The sequence below is a fragment of the Balaenoptera borealis genome, assembly GCF_965194805.1.
Source record: "Balaenoptera borealis genome assembly, chromosome: 5".
NCBI lineage: Eukaryota > Metazoa > Chordata > Mammalia > Artiodactyla > Balaenopteridae > Balaenoptera > Balaenoptera borealis.
Window position 1 is genome coordinate 133,951,385 of NC_138862.1, and position 13,519 is coordinate 133,964,903.

General features: G+C 39.1%; 1 protein-coding gene across 3 annotated transcripts in view; it reads left to right on the forward strand.

The window, feature by feature from the left end:
* The window catches only part of CPNE4 (copine 4), a 611,710-nt gene that overhangs the window by 203,661 nt on the left and 394,530 nt on the right, over positions 1-13,519 (forward strand). The window lies entirely within an intron of this gene.

Consider the following 13,519-nt stretch of genomic DNA (forward strand, 5'->3'; position numbering starts at 1 on the left):
CTTCTGCTCCTTGTGAACAGGATGCTCCAGCTGCTGTGAGCATCAGAGGTACCATCCATCTACTTCTTAGAGGAGAATATGATTACTGCAAGAAACATTGTGGATTTTATCTAAAAATGACAAAAATTAATAGTCATAATATAATCTGCTCTGGAATGATATCCTATTCCTCACTTTGATACTTTGACAAGAGTAAGAGTCCTTCATAGAGGGGGTATCCAACGTCCCCTCAACTTTAGAGAGGTGATTGCCCCCGTTAACTTCTCGTGGGAAAGTTTTCCACATCGAGGGCAACATGAGTTTCTTCTAAGATGTTCTGGTCTTGGATGAATTCCATTTTAAAGAGTGTATTTCTGCTTACATCTACTAATGGTTGCTTGTATCTATTTAGAGAGAAGTAGGAAGTTCACTGGGCTTAGGTGTCAAAATTGTCCTGTATCCCAATGTTAGCTCTGTTGAAATTTTCAGTAACTTATTAAATCTGTAAAATAAAACTAATAATTCCTGTACTTGTATCAGTTAGGAATTATTTGGGCTGCAAGTGAAGCAAATAGCGGTATAGTTATTTACACAAAACACAAGTTTATTTTGCTCACGCATTAAAGACATACAGAGCCTGCTAAAGCAAATTCATGGGGTCATTAGGAATCAAGGCATTTTATCCTGTTGCTTTGCCATCCTCCACGTGGAGCTTCTACCTTGTGGTCCAAGATGTTGCTTGAATTCTACCCATCAGTCTGCATCTCAGCCGACTAGAAGGAGACAGGGGGAAAGAAGAACATGGGCACCTCTTTTTAAGGATGTTTTCTGGAAATTATAACGCTGCTTCTGCCAGAACTTAGAAGGGTATCATGCCTAGCTTTGGGGGGAGGCTGGGAAAGGCATTCTTTATTCCATGTGGTCATGGGTTACAGCAAAAACGAGGAGCTGATTCCTCTGAAGATAAGAAGGATGGATATGGGGGGACAATTACAAGCCTTTGCCACCTCCTCCTCACCTGAATATTGTGAGGATCAAGTAATACAAATGCATTTCATAAATTGTTAAATACTGTATCCTTGACAGATTTTATTTTTAAGATATTATTAGTGCTATTTTTATGGGTAGGAATTCAGAAAACTAAAGAGAAGTTAAAGGAAGTTCTTAAACGGGCAATTGCTAGGTAAAATTTTATTCTGGACAGTGATTATTGAGATCTGTTTTTGAAGGATTATTATAAGGAAAACACTTATCATTCATTACCCAGCTACATAGATGATAGAGGGAACTGGAAGCTAGATGGTGTATCTCTTTCATTTTACAGATAAAGAAACGACGTCCAGAGAGGAGATGTTATTTTTCTAAGGTTACAAAGCTAGAAGTTAGTGGTAGAGCCAGAATTAAAACCCAAGATCCCTGGAAGAATATTTAATATCTTATCCACTGGACATTCCTACCTTCCCAAATTGACAATCAACTGTAAAATGAGGGTTGATTAAGCTGTCAAGGGAAGTTTTGAGGAGTTGCTAAAATTTTCTGAGGCTGGCAGGGACCTGCATTTGCACAGAGGCTGGCTGAGGGGACCTCTTCAGGTGACCTCAGCCCCAGGCTTTCCTTGTAATTGGAGTTAAAATTCAGAGTGGCTCATTCAACATTGTCTCTGTGTCCTTTTGTTTCTTAGTTGCAGAGTTGATTTTGGCCCCCCTATGGCTACACTATGGGGTCCATTCTTTTCTCCTTCTTGAAATTTGTTTAATGTTTTGTTTGTCCTTTAGTTTTTACATTCTGAATTCAAGGATTCTCAGTTTATCAGGTCCTGATGCTTTTTGTTCTTACAGCTTTTCTTACCCAGTTCTCCAGCAGCCATTCCCCAAGGGCTGTGGGGGGCGGAGGGTGTCAGTTCCCCCTGAGCGTCACAGCCCTTTTTCCATCTCTTCCCTCGCATCGGGGAAACCTATTTCTATCTCAAAGGGTGACCTTTAGCTTCTTGTATGAACACTGGCAACAAACTCTTACCACTTCCCCAGCAGCACCAGCTGCCTCTCTGAATTCTCACCTGAATTTCTAAGGAGTATTGCTGACTAGTTGCTGAGATGTCTGTGCTTTGTGTTTTATGCTTGCTGTTTTGTTTTAATGCTTGGTGGTGTCTTTTTCCTGTTTTGCCCTTTACTTTGTATTCTCTTCTTTGCCCTCTCTCATTGAAGATGACTTTGATTCTCTGTCCCAGCAATCTGTTTTCTGCTGTGTCAGGAGCTGGATGCCACTCTTCCCCTAATTTCCTCTGGCAGGCTTAATTAATTCATATAATTTTGTATGCTAAGTGGGGAACAGTCACTTTACAAAACAACAATTACCTTATGAATCTACCCTGTCTCTATGTTATCCAACCTTATTACATGTCACTTGTTTCTCCTTTGAACCTGGGTTTTTAAACCTGAGTCTATAAGGCAGAAATTCTTATTTGCCTAATATCAATGATTCCTTTTTCACTCAAAGAACTCTGCTTTGGGGGTGTGTGAGAAAGGGGCAATTGCTCCCAAGCATAAAAATTATGATTTCCGTGTTACACATTTTTTACCTCAGTAAAAGTTTCAACTTACATTAGCTCACATTTCTTTTGTTCTGAAATTATTTTTATGTGTCTGTGTTTTGCTTCCTCACCAAGACTCTAAACCCAGGAAGTATGTCCCTTACTTATAAATCTCATTATACTCTTAAGTGTAATGTCTTAAATGCAGTGTCCATTGTGTAGTGACCAATATGGTAATAAAAATTGGAAAAGATTAATAAATATAAGTATGATGAAAAAAACACAATTTCCAGCCTCCCTTTCATCCAAGAGGAGCCATATGATAGTGTTCCCACAAATAAAATATTAATAGAAGTCTAGCTGGAGATTCTGAGAAAGCTTGGCTCCCCATCGATGCCACCTCTTTCTTCTTTGTCCGTTTTCATTCCTGCTTCTTGCATGTACGTGGCTGCCACAGCCATTCCCTCGACTGTGAGAGACAGGCCCAGAGGGTTGAGGCGACCTCAGCTCTAGTACTCTGCACCACTAAACAAAAGTCAGTAGTTCCTACCTCCAGAGTTCTTGTTAAAAGAAAAATAAAGCCTCTGGTGGGTTGATATCACTGTTGTGGGGGACTCTTTTACTCTCTGCTAAATGCAGTTTCTAAGTGATCCATTTATAACCAATAGATTGAGTCTCTGGTGAACACTGTGATGTGCCACCCAGATCCCATGCAAGGAAGAACTTGTCTCCTGGTCACTGTCAGTACTGTCAGCCCTTTTGGGGGATTATTCAGTTTCAGGCAACCTCTTCATCCAAGGTTACTCCCTTTCTGGAGTGGCTCACATTCAATAAATGATCAGTTGGGCACATAAAGTCCTGGCCATTTGATCCAACTTGGGACAATTCCACAGGGTCATTTAGAGCTCCTATAGGGGTGTCAGTAGCTGTCATTGAGTCCACATGAGTTTGACTTCTCCCTCTGTTCACCCCTGCTTTCCTTCCCTTCCTTTCACGGGTACTGGTCCCAAGAGTGCTCCTCTGTACTAGGCTCTGTCTCCGGGTCTGTTGCTTAGAGTGAGGGTCCCCAACTCCCAGGCCGTGGACCAGTAGTGGTCTGTTAGGAACCGGGCTGCAGAGCAGGAGGTGAGTGGTGGGTGAGCAAGTGAAGCTTCATCTGCCGCTCCCCATCACTCGCATTACCACCTGAACCATCCCCCACACCCCACCATCTGTGGAAAAATTGTCTTCCATGAAACTGGTCCCTGGTGCCAAAAAGGCTAGGGACTGCTGGAAGGACCCAACCTGTGACACCTACAATTGATTTTCAGTCCACAGATGTTTATTGACATCCTACCCAGTACCACGCTCTGTGCTATGCCTTACTTGGTGGTGAGGGGTGGGGGTGGTGGGTCAGGAACACAAAGATGAGTAAGATACAGTCCTTATTCAGAAGTAGCCCTAGTCTAGTAAAGGAGTCAGATAGGTAAACATATACTTTTCATTTGGGGCAATGAGTCCAATTATAGTATGATTATATCACTCATACATTTGAGTGATATTGTTCAAAAAGAGGATGTAGAATAAAAGAAAAAATGGCAAAGAACAGAGCCCCTGGGAAACAGCCGTTGTGTCTAGTAGGACCTGAATAAGTACTGCTGAATCCTGAGTAGAGCGATGATGACTAAACATTTGTGTCCCCACTTCCCCTGGGAATATATGGGACAGATTGAACAACTACCTGAAGGCCAGAGAAGACCTCACAGAGAATGTGAGGTTTGAGAGGAGACTTGAAGGATATGGAGGTGTTACCATATAAAGTGGAGGTAAAGGGCATCAAAAAAGGAAGAGTATCCATTAAAAATGCAAGAGCTTGAAAGGGCTCTTGATGTGATTGAAAAAGAAAAATTATTTTCTGGCAGGTGGGGAGACAGGTGAATTGAAGCCAGACAGTGGAAGACATTATATAAGTCTTTGGGAATTCACTGGTATTTGTTTGCATCAGAGTCAAAGTTATATGAAAATTTGAGGGTTAACGAAAGACCAAGTATTGGCCATGTGAAAGGTAGATTAAGTAGGAAGAGATGAGAAGTAAGCAAACCAGTAAGTGCTCTTTGGTAGGGTATCCAGGCAACAGATGATGGGAGACTGAACTAAGACAGGGACTGTGGGTACAGAGAGGGTGTGATAGATTTAGGAAATTTGGGTGGAGGAATTAAGAGGGCTTGGAGTCTAAATTGATGTAGGCAGTAAGGAAGTCAAAGATGACTGAGAATTTTGGCTAATGAGATGTAGTCATGGTACTCTCAAGAGCCAGAAGAGAGATTATAAGAGACTTGAGGTCTCAAAGATATCTAGAAAAACAACTTGAAATAGATTTCTAGCACACAGAACCTTCCCTGGGCAGCAAATATAGGTTTCTAATACACTGAAATATTTGTGTTACTTGAAGCCATACATTTGAGTGATATTGTTCAAAAAGAGGATGTAGAATAAAAGAAAAAATGGCAAAGAACAGAGTCCCTGGGAAACAGCCATTGTGTCTAGTAGGACCCGAATAAGGACTGCTGAATCCTGAGCAGAGTGATGATGACTAAACATTTTTGTCCCCACTTCCCCTCATTAACGTGCAGTATAACTCCTTTCACTGTTCTAGAAAACTCTAGGTTACTCCTAAGGCTTTCTATCCCTTTGTGTACTCATTGGCCAAATCTTGCCCATTTTCAATGCCCTTGAACTCTCTTTATCATTCTGTTGACATACTATTCCTTTTTAATTTTTTGGTCACACCGTGTGGCATGTAGGATCTTAGTTCCCTGACCAGGGATCGAACCCATGCCCCCTGTATTGGAAGCACAGAGTCTTAACAACTGGACCACCAGGGAAGTCCCTCTTTATCTTTCTGAAGGGAAAGTATCATTCTTCTCAGTTCTAACATCTTCTTACATCCCTTTTAACAAGATGGGATATCCCAAACTCGGAATTATAAGTTGACTGGCTTTCACAGAAAGCAGGGAGCATCTTGCAGTGTGAAATATTGCATCATTCAATTAGGAGGGTTTTCTGCCGTGAAATCAAACTCAGTCCTGAGCACTTATTCTAAAGTCTTTGAAAACAAGAACGGTCTTGTTGGTCTTTGAAAGGCTTGGTGGGGACTAAACATTAGCTCTGTGTTGAACTGAGTTCAAATGGAACTGAGCCAAGCCTTTCAGAATCTTTCCAATAAGTGATATTTTACAGTCATTACCTGACTCCAAATGAAAAGTCTTCTGCAAAGATGGAAATATATGTCGGGTTTCAGAAAGACTAAAATAGAGGTAAATGTACAAAGTGATCACCATGATGAGTCTAGTTCCCATCTAAAACCATACAAAATTATTGATATTACATTATTATAGACTATGTTCCCTATGCTATACATTACATCCTCATGGCTTGTTTTATAACTGGAAGTTTGTACCATTTAATCTCCCCCACCTTTTTACACTTACACCCCTCCCCACCCTTCCTCTGGCAACCACCAGTTTTTTTCCTTGTACCTATGAGCCTTTCTGTTTTGTTCTGTTTGTTCATTTGTTTTGAGTTTTAGAGATCACATTTAAGTGAAATCATAGGGTATTTGTCCTTCTATGACTTATTTCACTTAGCATAATACCTCGAGGTTCATCTATGTTGTCACAAATGACAAGATTTCACTCTTTTTTTATAGCTGAGTAATATCTTGGCTACTGTGAATAATGCTACAGTGAATGCAGGGGTGCTTATATCTTTCCAAATTAGTGTTTTTGTTTTCTTTGGAAAAATACCCAGAAGTGGAATGTCTGGATCCTATGGTAGTTCTGTCTAATTTTTGGGAGAACCTTCATACTATTTCCCATAGTGGCTGCACCAATTTATATTCCCACCAATAGTGCATAAGGATTCTTTTCTCCACATCCTCATCAACCCATGTTATTTGGTGTCTTTTTGATAATAGCCATTCTGACAGGTCTGAGGTAACGTCTCATTGTGGTTTTGACTTGCATTTCCCTGATGATTAGTGATGTTAAGCACCTGTTCATATGTCTGTTGGCCATCTGTATGTCTTCTTTGAAAAAAGGTCTATTCAGGTCCCCTGCCTATCTTTTGAGTTGTTTCTTTGATGTTGAGTTTTATGAGTTCTTTGTATATTTTGTCTAGTAACCCCTTATCAGATATATCATTTGCAAATATCTTCTCCCATTCAATAGGCTGCCTTTTCATTTTGTTGATAGTTTCCTTTGCTGTGCAAACACTTTTAAGTTTGATGTAGTATTACCAGTTTGTCTTTGCTATTGTTTCTCCTCCCTAAGGAGACATATCCAAAAAAAAATTTGCTAAGACTATGTGAAAGAGCATATTGTCTATGTTTTCTTCTAGAAGTTTAATGGTTTCAGGTCTTATATTTAAGTCCTAAATACATTTGGAGCTTATTTTCATATACATTGTGAGAAAGTAGTCCAGTTTGATTCCTTTGTGTGTAGTTGTCCAGTTTTCCCAGCACTACTTATTGAAGAGGCTGTCTTTTCTCCATTGTATGTCTTGTATCCTTGTCGTAGATTAATTGACCATATAAACATGGATTTATTCCTGGGCTTTCTATTCCATTCCATGGATTTATGTGTCGGTTTTTGTGTTAGAACCAATCTGGTTTGATTATTATAGTTTTGTAGTATAGTTTGAAATCAGGGAGCATGATACTTCACTCTTTGTTATTCTTTCTCAAGACTGTGTTGGCTATGTGGAATCTTTTGTGTTTCCATACAAATTTTGATTTATTTGTTCTAGTTGTGTTTAAAATGCCACTGGTAATTTCATAGGGATTGCACTGAATTTCTATAGATTACCTTGGGGAATACAGTCATTTTAACAATATTAATTCTTGCAATCCATGAGCATCATATGTCTTTCCATTTGTTTGTGTTGTCTTCAGTTTCTTTCATCTGTGTCTTATAGCTTTCCTAGAACACAGCTTTTATCTCCTTACTTAGATTTTAAAGACTTTTTTTAAAATTTATTATTTATTTATTTATGGCTGTGTTGGGTCTTCGTTTCTGTGTGAAGGCTTTCTCTAGTTGCGGCAAGTGTGGACCACTCTTCATCACGGTGCGCGGGCCTCTAACTATCGCGGCCTCTCTTGTTGCGGAGCACAGGCTCCAGACGCGCAGGCTCAGTAATTGTGGCTCACAGGCCCAGTTGCTCCACGGCATGTGGGATCCTCCCAGACCAGGGCTCGAACCCATGTCCTCTGCATTGGCAGGCAGATTCTCAACCACTGCACCACCAGGGAAGCCCCTCCTTACTTAGATGTATTCCTAGGTATTTTATTCTTTTTGATACAGTTGTAAATGGGTTGTTTTCTTGATTTCTTTTCTGATAGTTTATTGTTAGTGTATAGAAACACAACAGATTTCTGTATGTAAATTTTGTATCCTTCAACTTACTGAATTCATTTATTAGTTCTAACAATTTTTTCATAGTGTCCTTAGGATTTTCCATATGTACTATTATGTCATCTGCAAACAATGACACTTTTATGTCTTCCTTTAAAATTTGAATTCCTTTTATTTATTTATTTTTTCTTGTCTGATTGCTGTGGCTAGGACTTCCAATGTTAAAGGAAAAAAAGGGGTAAGACTGGGTATCCGTGTCTTTTTTTTTTAACATCTTTATTGGAGAATAATTGCTTTACATTGTTATGTTAGTTGCTGCCGTATAACAAGGTGAATCAGCTATACGTATACATATATCCCCATATCCACTCCCTCTTGCATCTCCCTCCTACCCTCCCTATCCCACCCCTCAAGGTGGTCACAAAGCACCAAACTGATTTCCCTATGCTATGTGGCTGCTTCCCACTACCTACCTATTTTACATTTGGTAGCATCAATGCCACTCTCTCACTTCGTCCCAGCTTACACTTTCTCCTCCCCGTGTCTTCAAGTCCATTCTCTATGTCTGCATCTTTATTCCTGTCCTGCTCCTAGGTTCTTCAGAAACTTTTTTTTTTTTTTTAGATTCCATATATATGTGTTAGCATATGGTATTTGTTCTACTCTTTCTGACTGACTTCACTCTGTATGACAGACTTTAGGTCCATCCACCTCACTACAAATAACTACATTTCATTTCTTTTTATGGCTGAGTAATACTCCATTGTATATATGTGCCACATCTTCTTTATCCATTCGTCTGTTAATGGACACTTAGGTTGCTTCCTTGTCCTGGCTATTGTAAATAGAGCTGCAATGAACATTGTGGTACATGACTCTTTTTGAATTATGGTTTTCTCAGGGTATATGCCCAGTAGTGGGATTGCTGGGAAGTATGGTAGTTCTATTTTTAGTTTTTTAAAGAACCTCCATACTGTTTTCCATAGGGGCTGTATCAATTTACATTCCCACCAACAGTTCAAGAGGGTTACCTTTTCTCCACACCTTCTCCAGCATTTATTGTTTGTAGATTTTTTGATGATGGCCAATCTGACTGATGTGAGGTGATACCTCATTGTAGTTTTCATTTGCATTTCTCTAATGATTAATGATGTTGAGCATCCTTCCATGTGTTTGTTGGCAATCTGTATATCTTCTTTGGAGAAATGTCTATTTAGGTCTTCTGCCCATTTTTGGATTGGGTTTTTTGTTTTTTTGATATTGAGCTGCCTGAGCTGCTTCTAAATTTTGGAGATTAATCCTTTGTCAGTTGCTTCATTTGCAAATATTGTCTCCCATTCTGAGGGTTGTCGTTTCATCTTGTGTATGGTTTCCTTTGCTGTGCAAAAGCTTTTAAGTTTCATTAGGTCCCATTTGTTTATTTTTGCTTTTATTTCCATTTCTCTAGGTGGTGGGTCAAAAAGGATCTTGCTGTGATGGATGTCATAGAGTGTTCTGCCTATGTTTTCCTCTAAGAGTTTTATAGGGTCTGACATTACATTTAGGTCTTTAATCTATTTGAGTTTACTTTTGTGTATGGTGTTAGGGAGTGTTCTAATTTCATTCTTTTACATGTACTGTCCAGTTTTCTCAGCACCACTTATTGAAGAGGCTCTCTTTTCTCCATTGTATATTCTTGCCTCCTTTATCAAAAATAAGGTGACCATCTGTGCGTGGGTTTATCTCTGGGCTTTCTATCCTGTTCCATTGATCTATATCTCGGTTTTTGTGCCAGCACCATACTGTCTTGTTTACTGTAGCTTTGTAATATAGTCTGAAGTCAGAGAGCCTGATTCCTCCAGCTCCATTTTTCTTTCTTAAGATTGCATTGGCTATTCAGGAACTTTTGTGCTTCCACACAAATTGTTAAATTTTTTGTTCTAGTTCTGTGAAAAATGCCATTGATAGTTTGATTGGGATTGCATTGAATCTGTAGATTGCTTTCAGTAGTATATTCATTTTCACAATGTTGATTCTTCCAATCCAAGAACATGGTATATCTTTCCATCTGTTTGTATCATCTTTAATTTTAGTTCTTCTAGGTCCTTGTTAAAGGTTTCTTGTATTTTCTCCATTCTATTTCCAAGATTTTGGATCATCTTTACTATCATTGAATTCTTTTTCAGGTAGGCTGCCTATTTCCTCTTCATTTGTTTGGTCTGATGGGTTTTTACCTTGCTCCTTCAACTGCTGAGTATTGCTCCGTCTTCTCATTTTGCTTGACTTACTGTGTTTGGGGTCTCCTTTTTGCAGGCTGCAAGTTCATACTTCCCATTGATTTTGGTGTCTGCTCCCAGTGAGTAAGCTTGGTTCAGTGAGTTGGGTAGACTTCCCAGTGGAGGGGACTGGTGCCTGTGTTCTGGTGGATGAGGCTGGATCTTGTCTTCCTGGTGAGCAGGACCATGTCCAGTCATGTGTTTTAGGGTGTCTGTGAACTTATTGTGATTTTAGGCAGCCTCTCTGCTAATGGGTGTGGTGTGTTCCTGTTTTGCTAGTGTTTGGGATGGGGTGTCCAGCACTGTAGCTTGCTGGTCCTTGAGTGGAGCTGGGTCTTAACATTGAGATGGAGATCTCTGGAAGAGCTCTTGTCGATTGATATTACGTGAGGCTGGGAGGTCTCTGGTAGTCCAATATCCTGAACTCGGCTCTCCCACCTCAGAGGCTCAGACCTGATATCTGGCCGGAGCACCGAGAGCCTTGTCAGCCACACAGCTGACAAGAAAAGGGAGAAAAGAAAGAAAAAAATATATAAAGTTATTAAAACAAAAAATTTAAAAAATATTATTAATATAAAAAAATAAAAAGTAATAAAAAAAGAAAAGAGCAACGAAACCAGTAACCAAATCCACCAATGATAGCAAGTGCTATAAACTAAACTAAGACAAACATATAAATATGAATCTTCAATCCCTCCCAAATTCCAGCACCTCAATTTTTGGATGATTCGTTGTCTATTCAGGTATTCCATGGATGCAGGGTACATCAAGTTGATTATGGAGATTTAATCCGCTGCTTCTGAGGCTGTATGGAGAAATTTCCCTTTCTCTACTTTGTCCACACAGCTTCTGGAGTTCAGCTTTGGTTTTGTCACTGCCTCTACATGTAGGTCGCCCCTGGCATTGTTCTTCACTCAGACAGGAAGGGATTAAAAAAGCGGCTGACACCATCACCCTGATACCAAAACCAGACAAAAATGTCACAAAGAAAGAAAACTACAAGCCAATATCACTGATGAACATAGATGCAAAAATCCTCAACAAAATACTGGCAAACAGAATCCAACAGCACATTAAAAGGATCAAACAACATGATCAAGTGGGGTTTATCCCAGGAATGCAAGGATTCTTCAATATACACAAATCAATCAACGTGATACACCATATTAACAAATTGAAGGAGAAAAACCATATGATCATCTCAATAGATGCAGAGAAAGCTTTTGACAAAATTCAACACCCATTTATGATAAAAACCCTGCAGAAAGTAGGCATAGAGGTAACTTTCCTCACCATAATAAAGGCCATATATGACAAACTCACAGCCAACATTGTCCTGAATGGTGAAAAACTGAAACCATTTCCACTAAGATCAGGAACAAGACAAGGTTGCCCACTCTCACCACTCTTATTCAACATAGATTTGGAAGTTTTAGCCACAACAATCAGAGAAGAAAAAGCAATAAAAGGAGTCCAAATCAGAAAAGAAGAAGTAAAGCTGTCACTGTTTTCAGATGACATGATACTATACATAGAGAATCCTAAAGGTGCTATGAGAAAACTACTAGAGCTAATCAATGAATTTGGTAAAGGAGCAGGATGCAAAATTAATGCTCAGAAATCTGTGGCATTCTTATACACTAGTGATGAAAAATCTGAAAGTGAAATTAAGAAAATACTCCCATTTACCATTGCAACAAAAAGAATAAACTATCTAGGAATAAATCTACCTAAGGAAATAAAAGACCTGTATGCAGAAAATTATAAGACACTGATGAAAGAAATTAAAGATGATACAAATAGATGGAGAGATATACCATGTTCTTGGATTGGAAGAATCAACATTGTGAAAATGACTCTACTACCCATAGCAATCTACAGTCTCAATGCAATCCCTATCAAACTACCACTGCCATTTTTCACAGAACTGCAACAAAAAATTTCACAATTTTTATGGAAACACAAAAGACCCTGAATAGCCAAAGCAATCTTGAGAACGAAAAATGGAGCTGGACGAATCAGGATCCCTGACTTCAGACTATACTACCAAGCTACAGTAATCAAGACAGTATGGTATTGGCACAAAAACAGAAATAAAGATCAATGGAACAGGATAGAAAGCCCAGGGTTAAACCCACGCACATATGGTCACCTTATCTTTGATAAAGGAGGCAAGCATATACAGTGGAGAAAAGAGAGCCTCTTCAATAAGTGGTTCTGGGAAAACTGGACAGCTCCATGTAAAAGAATGAAATTAGAACACTCCCTAACACCATACACAAAAATAAACTCAAAATGGATCACAGGCCTAAATGTAAGGCCAGACCCTATCAAACTCTTAGAGGAAAACATAGGCAGAACACTCTATGACATAAAGTACAGCAAGATCCTTTTTGACCTACCTCCTAGAGAAATGGAAATAAAAACAAAAATAAACAAACGGGACCTAATGAAACTTAAAAGCTTTTGCACAGCAAAGGAAACCATAAACAAGACCAAAAGACAACCCTCAGAATGGGAGAAAATATTTGCAAATGAAGCAACTGACAAAGGATTAATCTCCAAAATTTACAAGCAGCTCATGCAGCTCAATAACAAGTAAACAAACAACCCAATCCAAAAATGGGCAGAAGACCTAAATAGACATTTCTCCAAAGAAGATATGCAGATTGCCAACAGACACATGAAAGAATGCTCAACATCATTAATCATTAGAGAAATGCAAATCAAACTACAATGAGATATCATCTCACACCAGTCAGAATGGCCATCATCAAAAAATCTACAAACAGTAAATGCTGGAGAGGGTGTGGAGAAAAGGGAACAGTCTTGTACTGTTGGTGGGAATGTAAATTGGTACAGCCACTATGGAGAACAGTATGGAGGTTCCTTAATAAACTACAAATAGAACTATCATACGACCCAGCAATCCCACTACTGGGCATATACCCTGAGAAAACTGTAATTCAAAAAGAGTCATGTACCAAAATGTTCATTGCAACTCTATTTATAATAGCCAGGACATGGAAGCAACCTAAGTGTCCATCAACAGATGAATGGATAAAGAAGATGTGGCACATATATACAATGGAATATTACTCAGCCATAAAAGGAAACAAAATTGAGTTATTTGTAGTGAGGTGGATGGACCTAGAGTCTGTCATACAGAGCGAAGTAAGTCAGAAAGAGAAAAACAAATACCGTATGCTAACACATATATATGGAATCTAAGAAAAAAATAAAAAATAAAGTAAAAGGTCATGAAGAACCTAGTGGCAAGACTGGAATAAAGACACAGACCTACTAGAGCATGGACTTGAGGATATAGGGAGTGGGAAGGTTAAGCTGTGACAAAGTGAGAGAGT